The 20,696-nt window shown below is 37.8% G+C and overlaps 1 long non-coding RNA gene across 2 annotated transcripts in view; it reads right to left on the reverse strand.

Moving 5' to 3' along the window:
* Nucleotides 1-20,696, reverse strand: part of LOC118525787 (uncharacterized) — a 53,142-nt gene that overhangs the window by 12,658 nt on the left and 19,788 nt on the right. Inside the window, exons 1-2 of one of the 2 annotated variants that reach the window (XR_004912313.2) lie at nucleotides 9,947-10,052; nucleotides 9,465-9,587 (exon numbers count right to left, since the gene is read on the reverse strand). This is a non-coding gene — a long non-coding RNA (uncharacterized LOC118525787). Of the gene's footprint in view, nucleotides 1-9,464; nucleotides 9,588-9,946; nucleotides 10,053-20,696 lie in introns of those variants that run through there. The other variant, XR_004912312.2, reaches the window with a different exon arrangement.

Below are 20,696 nucleotides of genomic sequence, written 5' to 3' on the forward strand. Positions count from 1 at the left end.
TAAGACTAGATTTTTGCTACCTTTAATCTAAACTGCAGTAATTTTATTCTAAAAGTTTCCCGTGGCTAGATCTGATATCACTTAATTTGACATCATACAGAAAAATACGAACTTCAAGTTGATAGAAGATGATCTCCAAGGTTTTATTCATTTTCGTTAATGTAAAAGGAAATTCTGTGATACAAAAACGTTTCCTGATCTCCTGCCAATTAAAAAACACACAAGAAAAGTCATCTGAAATATAATCGAAACTTAACACTCAACATCTAAACGCTGCAATTTGGAAAACGTTGAGGACCCTGTAGCGAGGTGAAGTCGATTTCACCTCTTGACAGCAAAGGAAATGTGTCACAGAGGTTTTCAAGTTGTAAGATATGTTCTGGTTCCATTCTAAAATTAAAAACTGTTAACTTATTTTGGAAACTGACTCATATTCAGTTTTAAATTCTCCTTTGTTTAATCATTTTAAACTGTGATGCAGATGCTACTTTTTCTTTTCTAACTTTTACAAGGGATTATTAGATCAACGAGGGCTGGCCTAATCATTGCACAAAGTTGTAAGGCACTCCTTGTAAGAAGCAAATTTGGGATTCTTTAGTAGACTTGTGGGTTTTGATAAGTATTTGTTCTGCGTTCTTCATGAAATGGAAGGTTTCAGTTTGCTGTTTTTACAACAACTGCAGCCTGAGGATGCAGTTTTCAGCAAAGTGTAATACTGTTTTTGAACTTAGCAACCTTACTGGATGGACTTGAAAGAGATCCTCAAGCTATTTAGGAAACTATTTTGAGACAAAATCCTTCCATCTCAATTTCTTTGTATTTTTAGATCTCTAATGTAATGCAGCACTCGATGCTTAATAGTCATTGACTTAATATTTCATTAAAGACCAATGGTTGATAGAAATATTATAACAGAAAACAAGATCATTCACTTACCCACTCAATAAATAATTATTGTGTAAAACATTGGCTGAGTCCTGGAGATGCAGCAATGAGCAAAATAGTCTTTGCTGTCCTGGGGCTTACAGGCAATGAAAATAAACCCCCTTCCTTTGAGGGCAACACATTTCATTGAGTCTAATGGCACTAATTTTGAAAATAAGATTGTGTAAAATAAGCTCTGGCTGATTTCAAGCTGTGGTATATTATTAAAATGCCAAATACTGACTGGTAGTAGACATATACTACTATTTATTTTATTTACTTTAGTGGAGTTTTTTTTTTTTTTTTGAAAATTAACAGATGATTATAAAACATTATGCATGTGCTTACTGGTATGCCATATCTGAGATTATCTCCCCTTTGCTGTAATCTTTTTAGCCTAAGTTTTACCTGTATAACAAAAAAAAATCAAAACCATAGGTATTACCTTTAGGAGGACATGGTGACCTACTCTTAAACTCTTCCTCTTTGGCTTCTCCCAGTGTTTTTTACTTGGTTATGTAAACTCTATGTGGGAAGGACTCCTGCTCTGATGAATCTTAGTAGACTTGAAGTTATTAGCATAATCTTAGTACACCAGATAAAATTATATGACAATAAATCACATTTGTATTACAATGTGCTTTGCATTGTGTTAAGCATTTTACATGCCATGTTGCATTTTATTATTACAACAACTCTATTAGGTAGTTACTCTCACATTTTACAAGTAAGATAACTGAGCTCACAGAGGTAACTTGACCAAGATCACAAAATTAGAAAAATGGGAGAAAGACTTGCCCTGCAGAGATGATTCTCGCCAACACTGCAATTAAATGTTTGTTGGGGAAAACCCTATTTTTTAAAAGATTTTATTTATTTATTTATCAGAGAGGGAGAGAGAAAGAGAGAGAGAGCACAAGCAGCGGGGAGCTGCAGGCAGAGGGAGAAGCAGGCTCCCTGCTGAGCAAGGAGCCCCATGTGGGGCTTGATCCCAGGATTCTGGGATCATGACCTGAGCTGAAAGCGGATGCTTAATCAGCTGAGCCACCCAGGTATCCCTGGGGAAAACTCTATTTTTATAGCTCTGGAACTTCTGAGATACAGGAATATATCTAGGGCACATGAAACAAATAAATGTCTCTCAGATGCAAATATAGTATAGTTGTGGCCTTGTTGAAGGAGCAAGACTTAGGGAAGGCTCCTCTTTTTTCACCTGTCGAACCTACTAATTCCAGCATCTCTAAAAAGGCATTTTAGGGTTGTTGTCTTTCTCTCTTCTTTTACTTACAGCTCCAACAGACCAAGCAAAGTTAAAATTCAACTCACTGAACTGTGAAAGCAGCAATTTCTTTACTGGGAAACAAGTACAATAATAATAGCTAACTTAATAACTACATACATTTATTTTATTAGGCTAACCAACATAGTCACTTCGAATAGTCATAACAACAAAGGAAATGCCAGCATTTTTTTCTTGATTCCTCTCTACCTCTCCAAGCTTTTAACTAACGTGTGTGTGTGTGTGTGTGTGTGTGTGTGTGTGTGTGTGTGTGTGAGAGAGAGAGAGAGAGAGAGAGAGAAAGAGAGATTGGGTCGTTCTGTGCATAAAACACAAGCATTTAGGTCCTCGTGCTATGAAAGTGGAAAGTTAGCTAGGATTTTCTCCATAAGAATTTTCCAATAGAATGAGAATATAACAAACCTTGAAAAGAGTGTCTCCTCCAGATTTCAATAAGCCGTATTTGTGAGAAGCATAATAATGTCTTCATTTGCTAGAAAGGTATGTTCAAATATAACACCATAATGAGTTGTGAATTTGGTTACAAAGATAGAGAAGTTTATTATAGTGGTGTCATGCCTTGATAATATGGCTCTGCCCCTAGACACATTTATTACCTGCATCTGTGACTAAACTATTGGACAAAAGGAAATTATTAGAAGTTTCAATGTGATGTGTGGGATAGTGTCTCCTCATGGATTTATGGTGTGTGTGTGTGTGTGTGTGCGCGCGCACGTAAGGCAGTTAATTAATCCGGGGTAAAGCAGCTCCAGGTCCTTGGAGATGGCTTCTTTACCACTCTGCTGTCCTAAGTCCCTTGAGAAGGAGCAAAGTAAGGAGGATGCTGATTTGATCTAAAGACCAGTTTGACGGCAAATAGAGAAACCTACTAACTCACGTTGAAAGTGCTGAAGGCTTTGATTTTAAAATGCAGCTAGGTGTGGGAATTTAAGAAGATCTGTGGCCAAAGAGCTTTACAAATGCCAAGTATGGGTGTTGGTCAATACTGGTACTCTCAAAATGTCAGTGTGCTTTTCTTCATAGCGATCGGAATTGCATTTGATTAGGAATCATCTGGGTGGGAGAAAGGAGGCAGCATTTTGATTAGGAGCACTTTTCCGATAGAAGCAGAGAGAACTGAGATGAAATAATTAGTACTGCCCAAGACTGAGGGGGTCGGATTATTTCCACACACAAGCCCAGGATGTCTCCTGTGCCCCACGCTGGCATTCTCAGGCTGGTGATGCCATTTACTCTCTTGGAGTGAAGCCCGAGTTTTAAGAGCAAAACAGAACTGCAGTTTCTTGTCTTGTTTTAGACCAAACTTCGGGACATATTAATATCAGAGGCTGTTTAAACAGAGCAATAAAACGGCAACACACCGTTTTAACTAAGCCCAGCTTGCGGGCTAATTTTAAGGCAGCCGGGTTGGAGGAAGCCCATGCATTAATTTACTCTAATAGCAAGGCGGGGAGGAGAGGGGAAAAGAGGTTGAAAGGAATTGTTAAAAAAAACAAAAACAAAAACAAAAACAAAAAAACCAAAGAACTCATGCTCAATTTCTTTCTATCTTTTTTTAAAGGTGTTTAACACTTGTACAATTTGGTCAAATTATGGGCAGGGCAGCAAGAGAAGCTAGTCAGCTTTAAAAGACAGAGAGCCTGTGAGACAGGACATGATTACTTTGCTGAATCCCCACTTTTTTTCTTCTTCCAAAAGAGACAAAGGGAAATACTTAAGAACCAATAGTGACGGCAATGAAGCAATCACTGAGTTGCAGGATACCTTTGTCTCTCAGGGGAACGCAGCAATTTTTACACGTCTACCACTGAGTGTCAAACCTTTCCTTTTCTTCTTCTTTCCATTCTGGATGGCCAAACTGATTATCTAAAATAGAAAATTAGCACACAATGGGTTTACTCTGCGATACCCCTTATGCAACTAATGGCAAAGCTTGTTAATTGGTTGTAAATGCCAGCAGGTTGCCAGGATAATACTTCAGAAATAAGCGGGTATTCTGATAATTACAGCAATCTTCATCTATAAAAGCTTAAGTAGATGAAGTAGTGGCTGGCTTAAAACCAAGATTTATCCCGCTGCACTCACATTAAAAGAAAAAATAAGATGAAAACAATAATGTAACAAAACAATTATATAGCAGGAAGCTTTGTAGGTTTTAGAGATTGTCAAAACTCAGAAAGTAAAACAGTGCTGTAATAACCAGTTATGGAAAAATAGGCCATTTACATTTGTGTATAATTAAATAGTAGGCTATGCAATTTCACTTTTTAAAGTAAACTGCCTTTTCCTTTTTTTATAGGGCAACGTAGCCATAATTGCTGCATTAAAGCTTTAATGAAAGAAAAAAGCAGCAGATCAAGATGACATGTAACGTCTACATTTGTACCGTGGCGTTCTGCTTGTTTAGTAATGGGAAGCTACTGAGGAGATTAAAATTGCAGAATTCTTCATAGTTTGTTCTAAAATTGCTATAGGAAGATCATTCAGGGTCTAAAATACACACAATTTATTTTTCCACCTTCAATCTGCAAGAATTTAATGGCTTTTGGAACTAGTAGGTAGCTGGAGATAGGTTTTATATTAGAGAGAGAACTTTTTCGGATCATAAAAATTATCAGAAGTGAACGGATCAGAATTTAAATCTTACGGGCCTTCCTTAGTACATTAGAATATCATCCCAAATATTATATTATAGTTGGGGTTTAACTTAGTGCAGTAGAAGGAGCTTTCTTGTTCAAAATATCAACAGGTTGGTTTATAATATTATTCCTCTATATTTTATAATTTCTTTATCTCCCCGCCCCCAACATTGGGAACTGGTGCAAAAGGCAGCCAACTCACGTAAGGAGGTAACGTTCTGGTAAACCCTTAACTGGCATGTGGACCTGTTTAGTTAAAAAAAAAAAAAAGCAATAACTCTCCTCTCAGCTTTTTTCTCTCAAGTTTGAAATATTCCTCGGATGTTATATTCCATATAGGTTGGCTATGTTTTCTGTAAACCATCCCTGGCAAATAATGTCGGAAGAGACTGGAAATGGTCATTACATGTTATAGTACCGAGAAGAATGAAGACATGTGAAAGACACCTCAGGTAAGAGAGCTAGGAGAGAAATACCAAGGACGTTGGTGCCAATGGCTAGAGCAACAAAAAGTGGCCTTAAGAGATTTTTTTTTTATTTGTATAAAATTGACATGATTTTATTCTTCCTTCTGCAAAAGAAGAATGCAAAAGCAACTTTTTGTAGAAGAGAACCCAAGGAATGGACGCTATCAAGGCCTAGAAGTTTGTCCTTTTGGGTTCTCACTTGAAGCAAGTGATTCCCTTGCTCCAGGGTCTTGTTTTGGTGTTTGTTTCTTGCAGTGTTGGTGAAATGCATCTTTATCAACCTTCAGTTTGTTTCCTATAGTTAGGAGTCTCTCATGGTTTTTCTCCCTCTCTCATGACTTCCCATTGCTGGAGGGGAGGTGGGGAGGGAATGGGGTAAGTGGGTGATGAGCATTAAGGAGGGCATGTGATGAGATGAGCACTGGGTGTTATAGGCAACTGAAAATTTATTGAACACTACACCTGAAACTAATGATGTGCTATCAGTCAGCTAACTGAATTTAAATAAATAAATAAATAAATAAATAAATAAATAAATAAATAAAAGAAATGCATCTTCCTCCATCCGCACTTCTTCTGGTGTGGAAAACTTTAAATACGTAGCCTTCTGGAGTGGCTGGCTTCGGCACAGAAGTCAGAATATGGTCTTGGCATGGGGGCGGGAGGCGCGGGTTGCAGAGATCTCCGAGGGCAGGAGTACCAGGAGGCCGAACGTGCAGGGCAGAGCGTCCTCGGGCAGGACAGGCCCACCACCATCCCAGAGAGGGCACATCCGCTGCAGCTTTCTGTGCAAGTGCTACCTGAAGGGAGAGGGACAAAGGGCAAGGACCAAGAAGGGTCTTCGAATGCATGTGGGAATAAGAAGGGATCCCAGTCGACCACCAGGTGCCGTACTTAGAAGTTCGTCTGATCTCCGTGCTCTGCCACCTCTTCCTACTGCTCTGATAAGATGTGGCCAGGAAGGCCTTGTACCCTCCCAATAATATTTTGTGTCTCTAGGAGGCGGCCAGTTGTCACAGCACTTGGGATTGGGGCCGAGATGGCATTGGTTTTAGGTGCTTTTCATGACCTCTTCCCCTGTGATCTGAAGGAGCAGAGATAATAGCAGAGGGAAGCCTTCCTTCCAATGAGCTTGAAACCAGATTTTTGGGAGGTGGGTAGGTAGGGGTCAAGAGGTAAGCTTTTAGAGAAGAGAAACTAAACAACCCACACAAACTACTCACAATAAGAAATATGGGAGTGGGGTATAATCTAGGATTGTTTTCCTTTGACTCTCAGAAACCTCACACACAACTTTCCTCATCGTGTACCACAAACCTTGAGAGGTGTGGGAAGGACATCACAAAATGAATCATGTCCATATCCAGGGAGAGAAAAACTTCCTGAAGAGTAAAAAAAAAAAAAAGGTAAAAAAAAAAATCAAGTGAAAGTTAAGACCAAGGGTATATGCCATTTTTGCCAATGTGAGACTTGTAGAAATCACTTATCTAATACAGTTTTGCTTTTTCCAAAAGAAGACAATAGTTCTAGGTCTGTTTCATGCTTGGCTCGAATTCTTTATTATTCTTAATGCTATGACATAGTTTTCCATATGTTAGTGAAATACTCATGGTAACTTTCCTGAAGGACAGATAAAAATGAACAAGTTGAGGAATTCAGTGTTCCGTGGATTTGTCTTTCATATATAGGATGAATGTTATCCTTTTCTCTAATGCTTGAACTCTTTCTTGGTGTAAGTTACTCATCCTTGGAGGTCCCACCTTTGAAATCCTTTTTTTTTTTTTCAGCGTTATTTTTTTCTTTTTAAGATTTTATTTATTTTTTGACAGAGACACAGCGAAAGAGGAAACACAAGCAGGGGGAGTGGGAGAAGGAGAAGCAGGCTTTCCACTGAGCAGAGAGCCCGATGTAGGGCTCGATCCCAGGACCCTGGGATCATGACCTGAGCCGAAGGCAGACGCTTAACGACTGAGCCACCCAGGTGCCCCTCACCTTTGAAATCCTTGAGAACTGTTCAGTGTATGAGTCATGTACACGATCTGATCACTTTACATGTTAACTCCTGTATGCCACCAGCTTATTTTTTCCTTGTCACTTAGGATTTAGTGAAGTATATACACCGCACAGAGTAAGCACTTGAGAAGTATTTGTGAATGAATTATTTTTCACCGAAGAGTGGAATGTTTATGCTTCTAATGATGAACACATTCAATCGATAAGCATTCTTGAAGAAATATCTCCAAGTCCGTTTGAGGGCTTAGTACTTCCCGGGCAAAGGTCTTTGACGAGAATTTTCTCCTGGGAGACGAACATACTTTCTGTACATACAAAAAGTGTAGTTTGCCATCCTGATGGCACTCCTGCATGAATCGTGTGTTCGTCCTAACAGTGAACATTTTCACTGTTTCTGTGTCAGTTGTCACTAATCAGTTATGCATCTGATGTGCAGATCCATCAGGGAATAGAATTTAAGTCATTTTGGCTTTAGCACATATGATATGCTCGTACAGGAGTTTACCAAAGCCCCTTCTGATACATTTTCAGAAGGGGACGTGCATATGTTATGGTACCTCTACGGCAGCAGGGACTGAACTAGCTGACAAGTGACAGGAGGTTTTTTCCCCTCTTTGGTATTTCACAAAAGTGTGCACAAATCATAACAAGTTGCCTCTCTCTCATAAGACAGGGAACATTTCCCTTAAAGCACACATGGCTATATGGTGTGTTTGTGTACATGAAAATTCATGCTGCTATCAATTTTAATTTTGCCATTTTTGTTGTTTTTAAATTACAGGTTTGAGGTTTTTGAAGAGGCATAAATAATTACTTTCAATTTCATGTTGACTGATTTTTTTTTTTTTTTACTCTATCACATTCTTAATGAAAAAGTAAAGTTCTTTACCACTGGGAGAAACTATGAGGTACAGGTGACCCATTTCCCTGGAGCTGTTGTTTTCTGTATTTGTCAAGAAAACTTGATAAGTAGTAAACACCAACTGTTTGCTGGGAAGTCCTCTGCTGGACGATGCATGGCAGGCCGTGGTTCACAACATCTGTTTGCACCCTGACCCATGCTTCAAAGCAGGATCAATAGTGACAACGACACTAAACATGTGAGCCCTTGCTTTGCATTGTCTTAATTGGGTACTAAGCTCTGCGGTGTAAGGAATCCTTTGATAACGGTTACAGGTATATCCTCAACCAAATGCAGTTAAGGGGGGCTGGCTGGTGGAGTGGTGAGGAAGTGTGCTTCAGCATCAGCAAGAGCTGGGTTCAAATCTAGCCTTTTGCACTTTCAAGCTGTGGTTTTCGCTGGGTGTCAGGGTCCTCATCTCTCAAACAGGGGTGCTATGGTGAGAGATCGATGTGAAAATCATTTACACAGAAAATCATTGGCACACAATGGATGTTTAACACATTTTGTTCCTTTGAGCTCCCTTTCCCCTGTGATCTCAGAATAGTGAGAGACCCGGTATAATTTTCTCTAGGTAAGCTCCAATCTAACTGTGTGTTGTGTTTTGTTTCGTTTTATTTTAAGGTAAACTAAGATCATTAGTGAAGAGGTTCCTGGGCCCACAGAAGCTGCCTATGGCTGTGGCATCTAAGAGAAGTGCCAGTAAAATGATCTATTCCACATAGCTAGTGCGTGCATTCTTAGAGAGGTGGTTTTTCTTTTTTTTGGGTCAGCGAATGTGTTCTTTTTAAATTACTCAACCTTTCTATAATTATCCGAGACAGTGAGATGTACCCAAAGCACTTGAATGGTAGCTTTTAACCGCCACGAATGTTCCCTTAAATGGAGAGACACTCACTTCATCCCAGGGACTTCAAGGGACAGAAAGAGGGGAGGCTGAGGGGAGAATTTGCCCCGAGCCCTTTAATGATCCATTGATAATCTCAGGGCCCTGGGGTTAGAGGTGGTAGTATTCTTTCTAGAGAAAAACCTGTTTGTACCTGTGTCCTAACCACATAGTATGTTATGATTATCTGTCATGAAGACAATGAGAGCAGTGTTACCAAACCTACCAGCGGTACTTGTTTAGACTTTACTGTCTGTACTGTAAAATAACCCGTGGGGACTGTCCCCCCATTAGTGTAGCCGTTCTTCCCCTTCATACCTTCTCTGTTGCTCACCTCGCTCTTCTCTGTGAGGATGAGGAGTGTGAATCCGAGCTTTTGAGATCTTGAGGAAGCATCTTCCTTTTTCTTTACATATGAAGTGGCTTCTTTTTCTGTTTATATCTTCATGTGAACATTCTGGATGGTAAGAATGACAGATTATTGGCTCAGTCACAATTTGCCTTACACATACCCTCACTGCCAATTTTATTAAAAAAAAGATGTCTTCCTTTATGGAAGAAATAAGCTTATCTTGGTTGTGGTTTAAAAAAAAATCACCCAAAAAACTGTTCCATGAACCAAAATCTTCCATAAAAGCAAATACACCTGATTTCTATTATAAGCCCCAGATGCCGGGGCCTGATTTAACCTGCTTCTTGCCCTACACTCTTATGTTGTAATCATGATTTCAGGATGGTCTCTAACCTAATGAGAGAGCGCTCTTTTGTGGCAAAATAATGATACTGATGACGGTAATAGTAATAATATCATCTTACAAGGGTGCTTTCCTTCCGTCTTCCAGCCTGAGCAGCGAGCCTGTAACAATGTTAGACAGAGAGATGATACCGCACACTCAATGTGGCCATGCGTTATTGCATCCTCAACAGGCTTAATTAACATAAACTTGTCCAACCTTCTTTTTGCAATGACTCTGAATGAAGATGATGAATAATTTGCTAAGACCCCAGAGGAGAAGACAGTGGGAAAATGAAGAATTTTAATTCAGGTGGTTTGGTCTCATTCTTGTGCTTATTTAATGAAACTCTATTGGGAAGCTTCTTTAAGCCACAAAATACAATTGAAAAAAGAAGAAATGTTAATTAAATTTCTGTATTATTTAAACAGTTTTATGGAGAACACCAAATTTAACTAGCTTATTCATGATTAGGAGTAATGGGGGTGGGGGGAATCTGTTATTTTGTGGTGTGTCTGTCTTCTTCAGAGGTCAATCTGATTTAGATAGGAAGATGATGTTAGCATTCTGGAGCAGTTATCAGATTCCCGGGGGTAGCTTTTACTCTACAACCTTATTGTGCACTTAATGTGACTTTTATCAATGTGTCAGTGTGCTGTCCCTTAACAGACTGTGGTGTTCAAGTAAACGGCAGTGATTCTGTGTTACAGTATGACTTAGGGTCTTATTCTAGTTCTCTTGAATCTAGGTAGAAATTTGAAGTAAAATTTTCATTCTCAAAGTTTTAAAGACATCTTTATTTTCTAAAGAGACGATCATCTTGTAAATGATGATAAAGAGGAGAAAACATATTTTAAAAAATATCATTTGGTTTGTATTGCATTAAGGGAAGCACATTTGAGATTACAGCATTTGCAGAGTTTGTTTTCATACAGCTTTAGGCCTCACTTCGTTAGGTACTTTAGGAACAGAGTAAGAGGGGATTTATGGTGAGAGAGGCATTGAGCTTTAGATGGCAGTCATTGTACATACATTGTAGATTACTGTACTTTTCATCCTGGGTATGCACTGAGAAGTTAATATACTGCTATCACTCATACAAATAATGTTAAAACTCTTGTATCATTGGAGATTTATATGGCTTACTTATAAAATGAGATGGGATATTTTGGAGGACACACCATGCAATATTACGGGCTGACTGATGCATTAGGATAGACAGAAGATCTGTAAAAACATACTTTTCTGCTCAAGGCTATGCAGCATGCCAAGTGTGGGGTACTTGGCTCTGGTGGGTGCCGTGTGTCTTTAAGGCCCTAAAACCTTTAAGAGGTTTGAGAGTGATGATGTCATTAATTAATAACTGACTGCATGCTAATCAATACAATAGGTACACACTGTAATGGCTTATAAGCATGATGGCTTTTTAATGGCTCATGTATAAATGTTAATTGATTTAAAACAAAAGGAAATTTCTGTCTATTGGATCAATAGTTTATGGATTATGACTACCTTTTAGTTTGAGATTGCTCATGAGTGTTCCTTCCTCACCCCTCCTCCTCTACCCACCTAGCTCTTCTATGTTTTTTAATCAGGAATGCCTGTAAACAAGATATATCAGACCAATTATTGAGACTGGAATCCAATAACACTTGTAAAGCCCCAAAGGCTTCTATAAGATGCCCCACTGGGGCTTCCCAATATATATCCTACAACATGGAATATACATGACTCTGTGGAAAGTGCTGTGTTCATTTCTTTCATAATATATTTTATACAGAAGATATAGGTCCAATAAATATGAAACCCTTGATAAGCTGTCAAGGATTTTGTATTTGAGTTTTTTGATACTCAGTGTATAGAGTTAAGAGAGCTATCCTAAGTGACCTAAAAGATAAGGCTGTGGTATTTATTCTAACATCTAAATTAAGAATCAAATAGACTTAGAACAGATTTAACATCAGAAACAAGAATTGGCAGATGGAATTTTACCTAGGAGACTCCCATTGGCAAGCACGGCAGTAGCTCATAACAGACAGATGAAGACTTAGGAGTTGGTTGTCGCAATATAGCTTTGTGCTTAATAGAACAGGGGGTGTGCAGTGAATTCTTTATCATTCCAGACAGCAGTTATCGTTTCGTCTCCTCCTTCAACTGCCATGTGAGCATTTCCCCCCCCCCCCCCCCGTTTTATTGCTCCATTCTTGGAGGTCTGTTTTGGAATGGTGCCAGTTATCTTTTTTTCATTTAGGCAAATTTTACATCAAAATGCTGATTTTATATATGAGGAAACTGGTGGCTTTGAATAGTATCCCCATCGCCTTTTATACGAATGTGCACAAAGTTTAAAAACGTAAATGGTATTAGAATGGGTATTGTGAGAAACAGCAGTCCTCTGTCCAATTGCCTCTGACTTCCTACAGTTCTCACTCCTCAGAGGAGTACTGTCAACTCTTCTAGCTGACTTTTTTTCCTGGTGTTTATTTCCATATTTAAAACAACATTACATTACAGAGTCCTCCTTTTTCAGTTTTGAATATTATCTACTAATTTCTTTGTATGGAAGATAGGTATTTAGCACATTTACATCATTCCCTCCACAACAATACCCTTGCTGAAAACTTCTTGGACAGGTTCAGTGTTTATATTTTTCTCCATACTATTTAATCTATACCCAAATTTCCATAAGTATAAATCTCCTCTTACTATGTTCAAACACCTCAGGTAATCTGCCCGAGAACAGAAGGGAACATGAGACAAGGAGTCTCTTTTCGAAGGTGGCTCTGTGTGTGTGTGTGTGTGTGTGTGTTTCGGGTAGGGCATTAATCTTAAGGGACAAACTGAAGAAGAGGGCTAGTGAAGGGGACTGAGGAGGAATGGTCAAAGATGTGGGAGGAAAACCAGGAGAAAATGGAAGACAAAGGAAAGAGTGTCAAGAAGGAGAGGGTAAACAAATGTCAAAAGCCACAGAGAGATAACATAAGAGGAAGACAAAAAGGCATCTAGTGGTGGCGGCCAGGGTATTGGGGTCCAAAGTCTCAATGCAATGGGAAATAATAAATAACTTTGTATTACTGACTTGAGGAGCTTGGTTCTGAAGTAAAGGAGAAAGAAGGCAAAAATAGTTAGATGTGGATAAAAAACTAAGTTTAAGTTTTGTTTGTTTGTTTTTGAAATTGGAAGACTTTAGCATGTTTCCAGGTGAAGGGGTAAATTGAAAATCTGTAGGTGACCAGCAGTCTTTTCCAATCACCCCTTTGACAATTGTATTATAATTTAATGGTACAATTTTCCTATATATTGTACCTTATCATGTTTAACGGGCTGCTAGAAGAATTATCTTACTTTATCTATACACACACACATACATGTTGACAACTGGCAGTTTAGAGGGGCAAATGCCCACTTCAGAGACTGGAGGCAAGACTCAAACATGCCCCCTCCTCCTAGTCCAGAGCCCTTCCCACCATTCTGCAGCTGCCCTTTGAGTTCTCCTTTGCCTCGTGGTTGATCTTTGCTGTGAAGAATCTCCTCTATTCTTGCTTGTTCTGGCCAGGCTTATGTGTCCATCTGCCTGCTACTATCATTTCCTTCAAATCCACAGCTATATCATGTGTTGACTAACTTCATCACACCATGAAGCTGCTGTTACTATTCAAATCATACACAGATCCAGACATTTTGCAATGGAAAGAGATTCTCTCCAGTCTAGTAACCTATTTTGAGGACATATTTTCGTATGACTGTCACTAGAAACACCATTATCTTAAACGAAATGTGGACTTAGAGCCATACATCAGGATAGATAACAAAACCACTCTATGTAATTGGAATTTAACCTGGACACTGATGGTCTTTGGCTGCCAAACTCGACGTGCAAATCTCACTAGGAGTATATGTGCTTCTCATTTGATGGTTTTTATGACTTTGGTCAACCAGAGCTCCAAAGGCTGGTTTATTAAATGGGTAGCAAAGGCAAGTGATGGTTTTCAGTTCTGCATTATCATTGAAAATATTTGGCGATGTGTAAGTTTCCTGGGTGCAGGATAGCACATTCCTCAATAATTCACTCAATCTACAAAAATGTCTTCAGAGTCTACTATTTTCCAAGAACTATGCCAGATGTATCCTGCATTTAAGGGGAGGGGGTGGTTTCAGTTTTATAAGAGAGACAGAAAAAATCAGTGTGTTATGAGAATGTCATATGATAAGGGCAAGATGTCTCCACTGTGAATATTGGACTATAGGATTGCTCTGGAATCCATCTAGGTGGCATAAGGAAGAAGGATGAGCTTAGAGGATGAGTAAGAAGAGTGAGAGTGACAGAGAAGGAAAAGAAGACTGCCAGGCAGAAGGAAAAATATGTGCAAAGGCTTAGAGGCACAAGCAAGCAATAGGAAGATTGGTGCATTGTAGGAGGAGTAAGCATGTCATATGTCTGGAGTTCAGGGTACATGTGGAGAGTTTGGCGAGTGGGAATGCTAGGGAGCCTCCAGATTCTCAAAGGCCTTGCTTTTAAGGAGGTTGGATTTTAGGAGAATTTTGGAAATTCACAGATGGGTTTTTGAGCAAAAGAGTCATGTAATGCCATCAGTCTTTTAGGAATACCAACACTGAATTAGAAGGAAGAGTGACTAGGGTCATGAGACCAGAAAGCCAGGTGACAAATTCTGCCCTGAGCTGAGATTATGGTTGTGGATGAATAGGAGGGAAGATGAGAGAGACAATAAGAAGATAGAATCAACTGAGCTTCATGACCAATTTGGTGTAACATGAAGGAGAAGCCTTGTGAACGGTCACGCTGGCTTCTCGGTAATTCCTATTGTGAATTTTTAGAGCTAATGGTGCTGGGATGTGCTTTGTGGTAACCTGAATAGCTGGATTATACATGGGGAAGCATTCAAGAATTTCTGAATGACAGTGTTCAGTTAATGACAGTGTCCAGCTAAAATTTCTTAAATACAGTATATAAAAAATTCCCAAATATGAGTGTTATTTAGTGGCATCTTCAGCACTGTTGGGGACCTAGATTAAAAAATCTGGGGCACCTGGGTGGCTCGGCCGGTTAAGCATCTGCCTTTGGCTCAGGCCATGATCCGAGGGTCCTGGGATGGAGCCCCGCTGAGCTGGGAGCCTGTTTCTCCCTCTCCTCCCCATTCGTGCTCTCTCTTGCTATCTCTGTCTCTCTCTCTCAAATAAATAAATAAAATCTTAAAAACAAATCCTAGGCCTCCATTTATATTCTATGACTCATGATTAACCATATACAAATGCTAATGCAATTCTGAAATGAAAATGCTCTGAATTCTCAAGGATGCTCCTCCCCATGCTACAGAAAAGTGTGTAAAGTTGATATAAATGTCAGGCATTTCCTTTCTTTTTCCAGGGATTATGTTTGATCCTAGAAATTTGAAAGTTTTCATAAATTATGAAACGTGAATACTTCAAACTCACTAAAAAAGCCAAAGAAACCTCACTTTTTTGACACTAGCCAGTTGGCTTTGGTATCCTGAGAACTGACCCGGACAGGTCTGTTTGGTCTTTGCATCTTTGAGAGTAGAATGGCTTTTACATTTTTTTAAAGGGGAAAGTATTTACCTTTGTGTTTGCAAACTTCATAAATGTTCACTGCGAACAATAGAGAAACAAAAGAAAAATATATAAAATAAAAAATCAAAAGTGCCATAGAGTCTACCATGATTCCATCACTGGAAACAATGGTTAAAGTTTCGGGGATATCTTCCAGATAAACACGCATGTATTTTTTTAATGCTATCATATTACACATAGTTTCTGTAATCTGCCTTTTTCAATTACCGATGTCATGAACATGTTTCCATGTAAATATATAAGTAGCTATCCTTTGTATTATTTTACATATATCTAATTTCTTCCATCGCATTCCTTCTTAGTTTTTTCCCCTAAATTTTCAACTGTGTTGCTATGAATATCCTGGTACATAGTTATTTATTTATTATTTTTTCCATTCCTTCATTTAAATAAATTTCTAAAGTAGAACTGTTGCTTCAAAGTTTGCATATATTTTAAATTTGGGTAAATATTTTCAAGTTAACACCTCAAGTTGCGCTAAGCACTTTTCTCCACATACTGTTACCTACCTTAGTGTAATCAACTTTTGATTTTTCTTTCTCTAGGAATTAGGAAGAACAAAACAAAACATAACTACTTTAACTTGGATAACTTTTCTTTTTAATGATGCTATTTATCTGATGCTTATCGTTCTTTTACATATTCTCTTTTACAAATTACTTGTTAAAGTTCTTTGCTAAATTTTCTGTTGTGATCCATTTGTTTATGGATTATGAAAAGCTCTTCATATGTTAAAGTCAAACTTTTCCTTACAATTTACGATTTAGAGATTTGCTAAGAGAGGCTTCTCCTTCCTCAAGATTATAAGTAGAGTAAGTCTTCATTAAAGCCAAAAAACCTAGGGATAAAAGATCATGTGAAGAACTAAAAAATAATTACCGAGCTTACTAATAGAAAACATAGGCAATTGCAAATGACTGCGGGATGGCCTTTAACGGAAGGAGAAACTTGTTTAATTTCACAATAAAATGGAAATAAGGACTAGGCTACAAATTGTACAAGGGTGGGGAGATCTGTCTTGTTCTATGCTGTGTCCCCCCCGTGGCAGCACCTAGAACACAGAAGTTGCTTAATAATATTTTTGGAATGAATTAAAGAATGCATGCATCCAAGCTTACATGAATGAGTACATGAAACTTGAATTAGGAAATACTAAAAATCAGTATTTTTTCTATAAGCACCGAGAAGAGAGAGAACACTAATGTCAACTTTCACTATCACTGGGAAACTGGTAATTTAAGCTTTAAAATCCATTTGTTTATTGAGATTTTTTTCTTGACTTAAGATCCCAAATTTTACTAATGTTTGTTAGGACATTAAATTTGTATCCTTTATAAACTATAGTGTTAGTCTTTGAGTAATATAATGCTAAGGAGGATAAGAGAATTAAAAAAGAATCAACACTATATTAGAGAATCAAGTTAAAACTGGGCTGACATTAGAATATTCATTATTTTGTGCTTTACCCTCAAATGAATGACAAAAGACATTTTGGAATCTTTTTCATTTGGGACTCTTGAGCAAATTCCAAGGTCTGACAAAATGTAAAGTATACTGGGAAAAGTGTAAGAGATAATCTAAAGAATTAACCTCCATTAAAAAAAGATAGGAGAATGACTTATTGTTTTCATTGTAACCAATTGTTTGATCATTTTAAGGTTGGGTTAGTATACTAATGCCTAAATTCTGAGTTCCAGTTTATGGAATAATACAATAACCTTCCCCCCCCTTTTTTTTTTATAATTGAGATACTTTCTTGGATGATTAAAAATAGATTTTTATAAGTTGTGTTCTGTAGCATTTTTTTCCCTGAAAGAATAATTCTTTTTTATTAGTGTAATAGCTAATTTTAATTCCATGTCACACAAACCCCCTTAACTTTATATGGCATTTTATATAGTAATGTTTATTTCCTATACAAACTCTCTAGGATCTTTTATCTGTTTTATATCCCATTGAATTCTCCCTGAAACTGCACTAGTTTACAATAATTTTATTACTTTATTAATTAAACGTTTTCCAACAAGCTAGCTATGGCATTTCTTATCATCAAGGGTTCCATTAGTTTTTAATGGTGTGAGACAAAATTACCATTTACCCACATGCAATTTAAGAAGCATCATTAACACAGGAAAAGCACCAGGTGGGATTTCTAATAGTTACTGTTTCTCATTTTTGTTTTTATTTAAAAGGAATAACTGGTTTTGACATTTTTTTTTTTTTTTGCTTCTATATTGCCAAATCTTCACTTGGATTTTATGATCGAGATAATTTAAAATAATGTTCTTCTATCTCCTTAGGCACTATTCAACAGTATTTCACTGATATGCACGCAGCTCCAGTCTAGCACTTTCCCCAAACAGTTGGGTGACTGTTGTCGGTGCAGACGACAGGACAAAGAGAGTCCCGTGTGGACTCAGGCAGAGGGTGCAGCCGAGGGTGTGGGCAGGGCCAGAGGGGCGGCCACAGACCTGCCTCTGCTATCAGGGAAGCTGGAGCACTGGGATGGAAAAGATCTAGGGGGTCTTGAAAAACCACAAGAAATCCTAGGACTCTTGTAAGGAGGACACTCATTTTTCTTTCCTGCAGATCATATGAACTCTTGGGAAGAGGTCACCTGTCATAGGATAGGTAATGCTTGCCCTCTTGGAGATGGAAAGTATCCATTCCTATAAAATAAATGTAAGAGAACTAATCAGGATTACTCAGGCTTTGAAGTTGGTAACAACATGGATACTTTCAGAAGATTGAGAACATGCAGGTATCTTGCAATTCAGTGTATTGTAAAACATATAGAACATGTTACAGACCCCTACTTCTTATAAACCCTAACTAGAAGTGGACGTTTATTCAAGTCTTCGACAAAATGCCCATCAGCTATTAACAAAAGGCAAAACTAAAACTAGATGTACCAAAAGAGGTGTTATGAAGCCAGTTTGGGCAATCATTTCAGATTTTGCTTTTATTGGATAGTTACTGTTCTAGAATATAAAGGAATTAGAATAGTAGAGGAAAATCAGAATTTTACAAAGACAGGGTTTGGGAAAAATCTAAGCTCTTTGACACAAAATAGATAAAATTTAGTGAAACTGACCAGGATTCCAAGATATTTTTCATCAAAGAGTGGAATGTATTCAAGAATAATGTACTTGTTTGACTTAGGAAAGCCGAATTAAAACATCTTTAATCATCTCCTAAAAAATGTTTTATAAATCTTATTACCTGAATAATCTCTTGATAAATGAAAAGTGTTGGCTTGATACCTAGTCTGTATGTCCTTTCTTTTGAGTGCTTTGTAAATGAATAGATGTACGTTAGTACATTATAGGGGTGTGTAGTTTATTTATAGAGCGGTCTGCTCCGGGGGATTTTTATATAAAAGTATTAAATGTCATTCAATTTGATAAATATTTATTGATCACTTATTATAGGTTTATCATATGATATATATTGTATTTTGGTTAGCCCACTACATTGCGTGACAAATTTTTGTTTCATTGCAAAGAGAATTGCTGTAATAGAGGAGTATTAAGAAAAAAAGTAGAGCGGAAAAAATATGAATGAAGTAAAGTCTTCTAAACGTGGAAGTTCTGACACCTAAGAAGAAATAGTTTACTTCCTAAGATTAACATATTTTATATCAAGCCAATTCTACACTTCCCGCTTGTATCAATCCACATTTTTAGTTAATTGCCCAGTAAATATGTGTCTGGATACAGAAAATACTTAGGCTCATTCACAGCAGTATTGTATGGGTGGCTATTTTTTTCTTTGTCTGCACAATGATCATGTGCTAGGACAATTCTATATTTGTGTTGCCTACAAAAGAGAAAAATCAACAAATTTATTGATGAGCTTCTGTGTTGCATTTACTCCTCTAGAGTAGTGTTCCTCTATTTTGAACTTGACCTAAATCAGTTATTAAATTTTAAGCAAGTCACTCTATCACTTTGAATGAGAGATGTTATTTGGATGGATTGCTTTTAGCATTGGTATATAGGAAGACTCCAAAAATTCTTCTCTGAAACGATTAAATGATTACATAATTTACTGGGTAAATTGTCGTTTATTTGGGATGACACTTACTAACACTAGATTTCCAGGGATCTGGTAAAGCATTTTTGGTGCTGCTGGATTCCTAGCATTTGCTCTATTTCCATTCAGTGTGCTTTTATTGTGCTTGAAGCTGACAGAAAATTGCTATAGCCAATCACCAAAAAGTGCTTATTTTTTTATGATGTTTTATTTTCATTGCTCAACATTAACATAATGAAACTTTAGATTTTTCTATTAAAACAATGCAGTACATGTGAAGTGTCATGATGAATGACAATTTCTTGTGATACACATTTTGGCGCTTGTAAAATAAAGATTGACATTAGAGCTTCCTGGATTGGATACTCTCCAATTTTATTTAGAGGCTATATAAAAGGCGAATACATATCACACACACACGCGCACGCGCGCGCACACATGCACACACACACACACACATAATATTCCTAACCAGAAGAAAAGTAATACAAATTATTTATTGGAGCATTGTTATTTCTATAAATATTATTATTCAGCATATATGAATGTGACAGAAAGAATTTTTTTGGAAGTAGTGAGCCATTGAGAAAATTTCTTAATTTTCTTTTGTGTGGATAGCATAAAATTGGTGAGCTTAAAAAAATCCAATTCTTGCGTGTACCTATAATGAGTTTTGACTGCTTTTGTTTCGAATCGTTTTTCATAAAATGGCACAGAAATGAAGATATCTACAATGGCAAGAGAAGACATGTGATGAAAGTCTGAAATTAAAATCCAGACTGGGTGGGACACGTACTACAATCACTCAGTGGTGTAAGTCAGAGATCCAAGTCTCAGACAATTGAGAGAAGAGAATTGGGTCAGAGGGCTGCTTCCACTTTGCTATTGTGTACTGTGCACTCTCCAGAGCTGGGCACATTCTGGAGAAGGAAAATAGCAAAGTGGTTTAGATGCAAAGGATTTTGGCGTCAGATACCTTTTATTTCCTGTCTTGTCTCCAAGTAATCTTGGGCAAGTCACTTCATCTCTCTCAGACCTGGTTAGGTTTTCTCAACTGAAAAAGGACAGGGTTGGATGGTTTTAAGAGGCAGATGGGATGAAGCAGTAAAAGCTCTGACCACAATGTTTGGCACCCTGTGCAGGTCAATAAATAGTTACCATCCTACCCATCATGTTTGTGTCGCTTC

This window comes from Halichoerus grypus, chromosome 4 (assembly GCF_964656455.1).
Source record: "Halichoerus grypus chromosome 4, mHalGry1.hap1.1, whole genome shotgun sequence".
NCBI classification, from domain to species: domain Eukaryota; kingdom Metazoa; phylum Chordata; class Mammalia; order Carnivora; family Phocidae; genus Halichoerus; species Halichoerus grypus.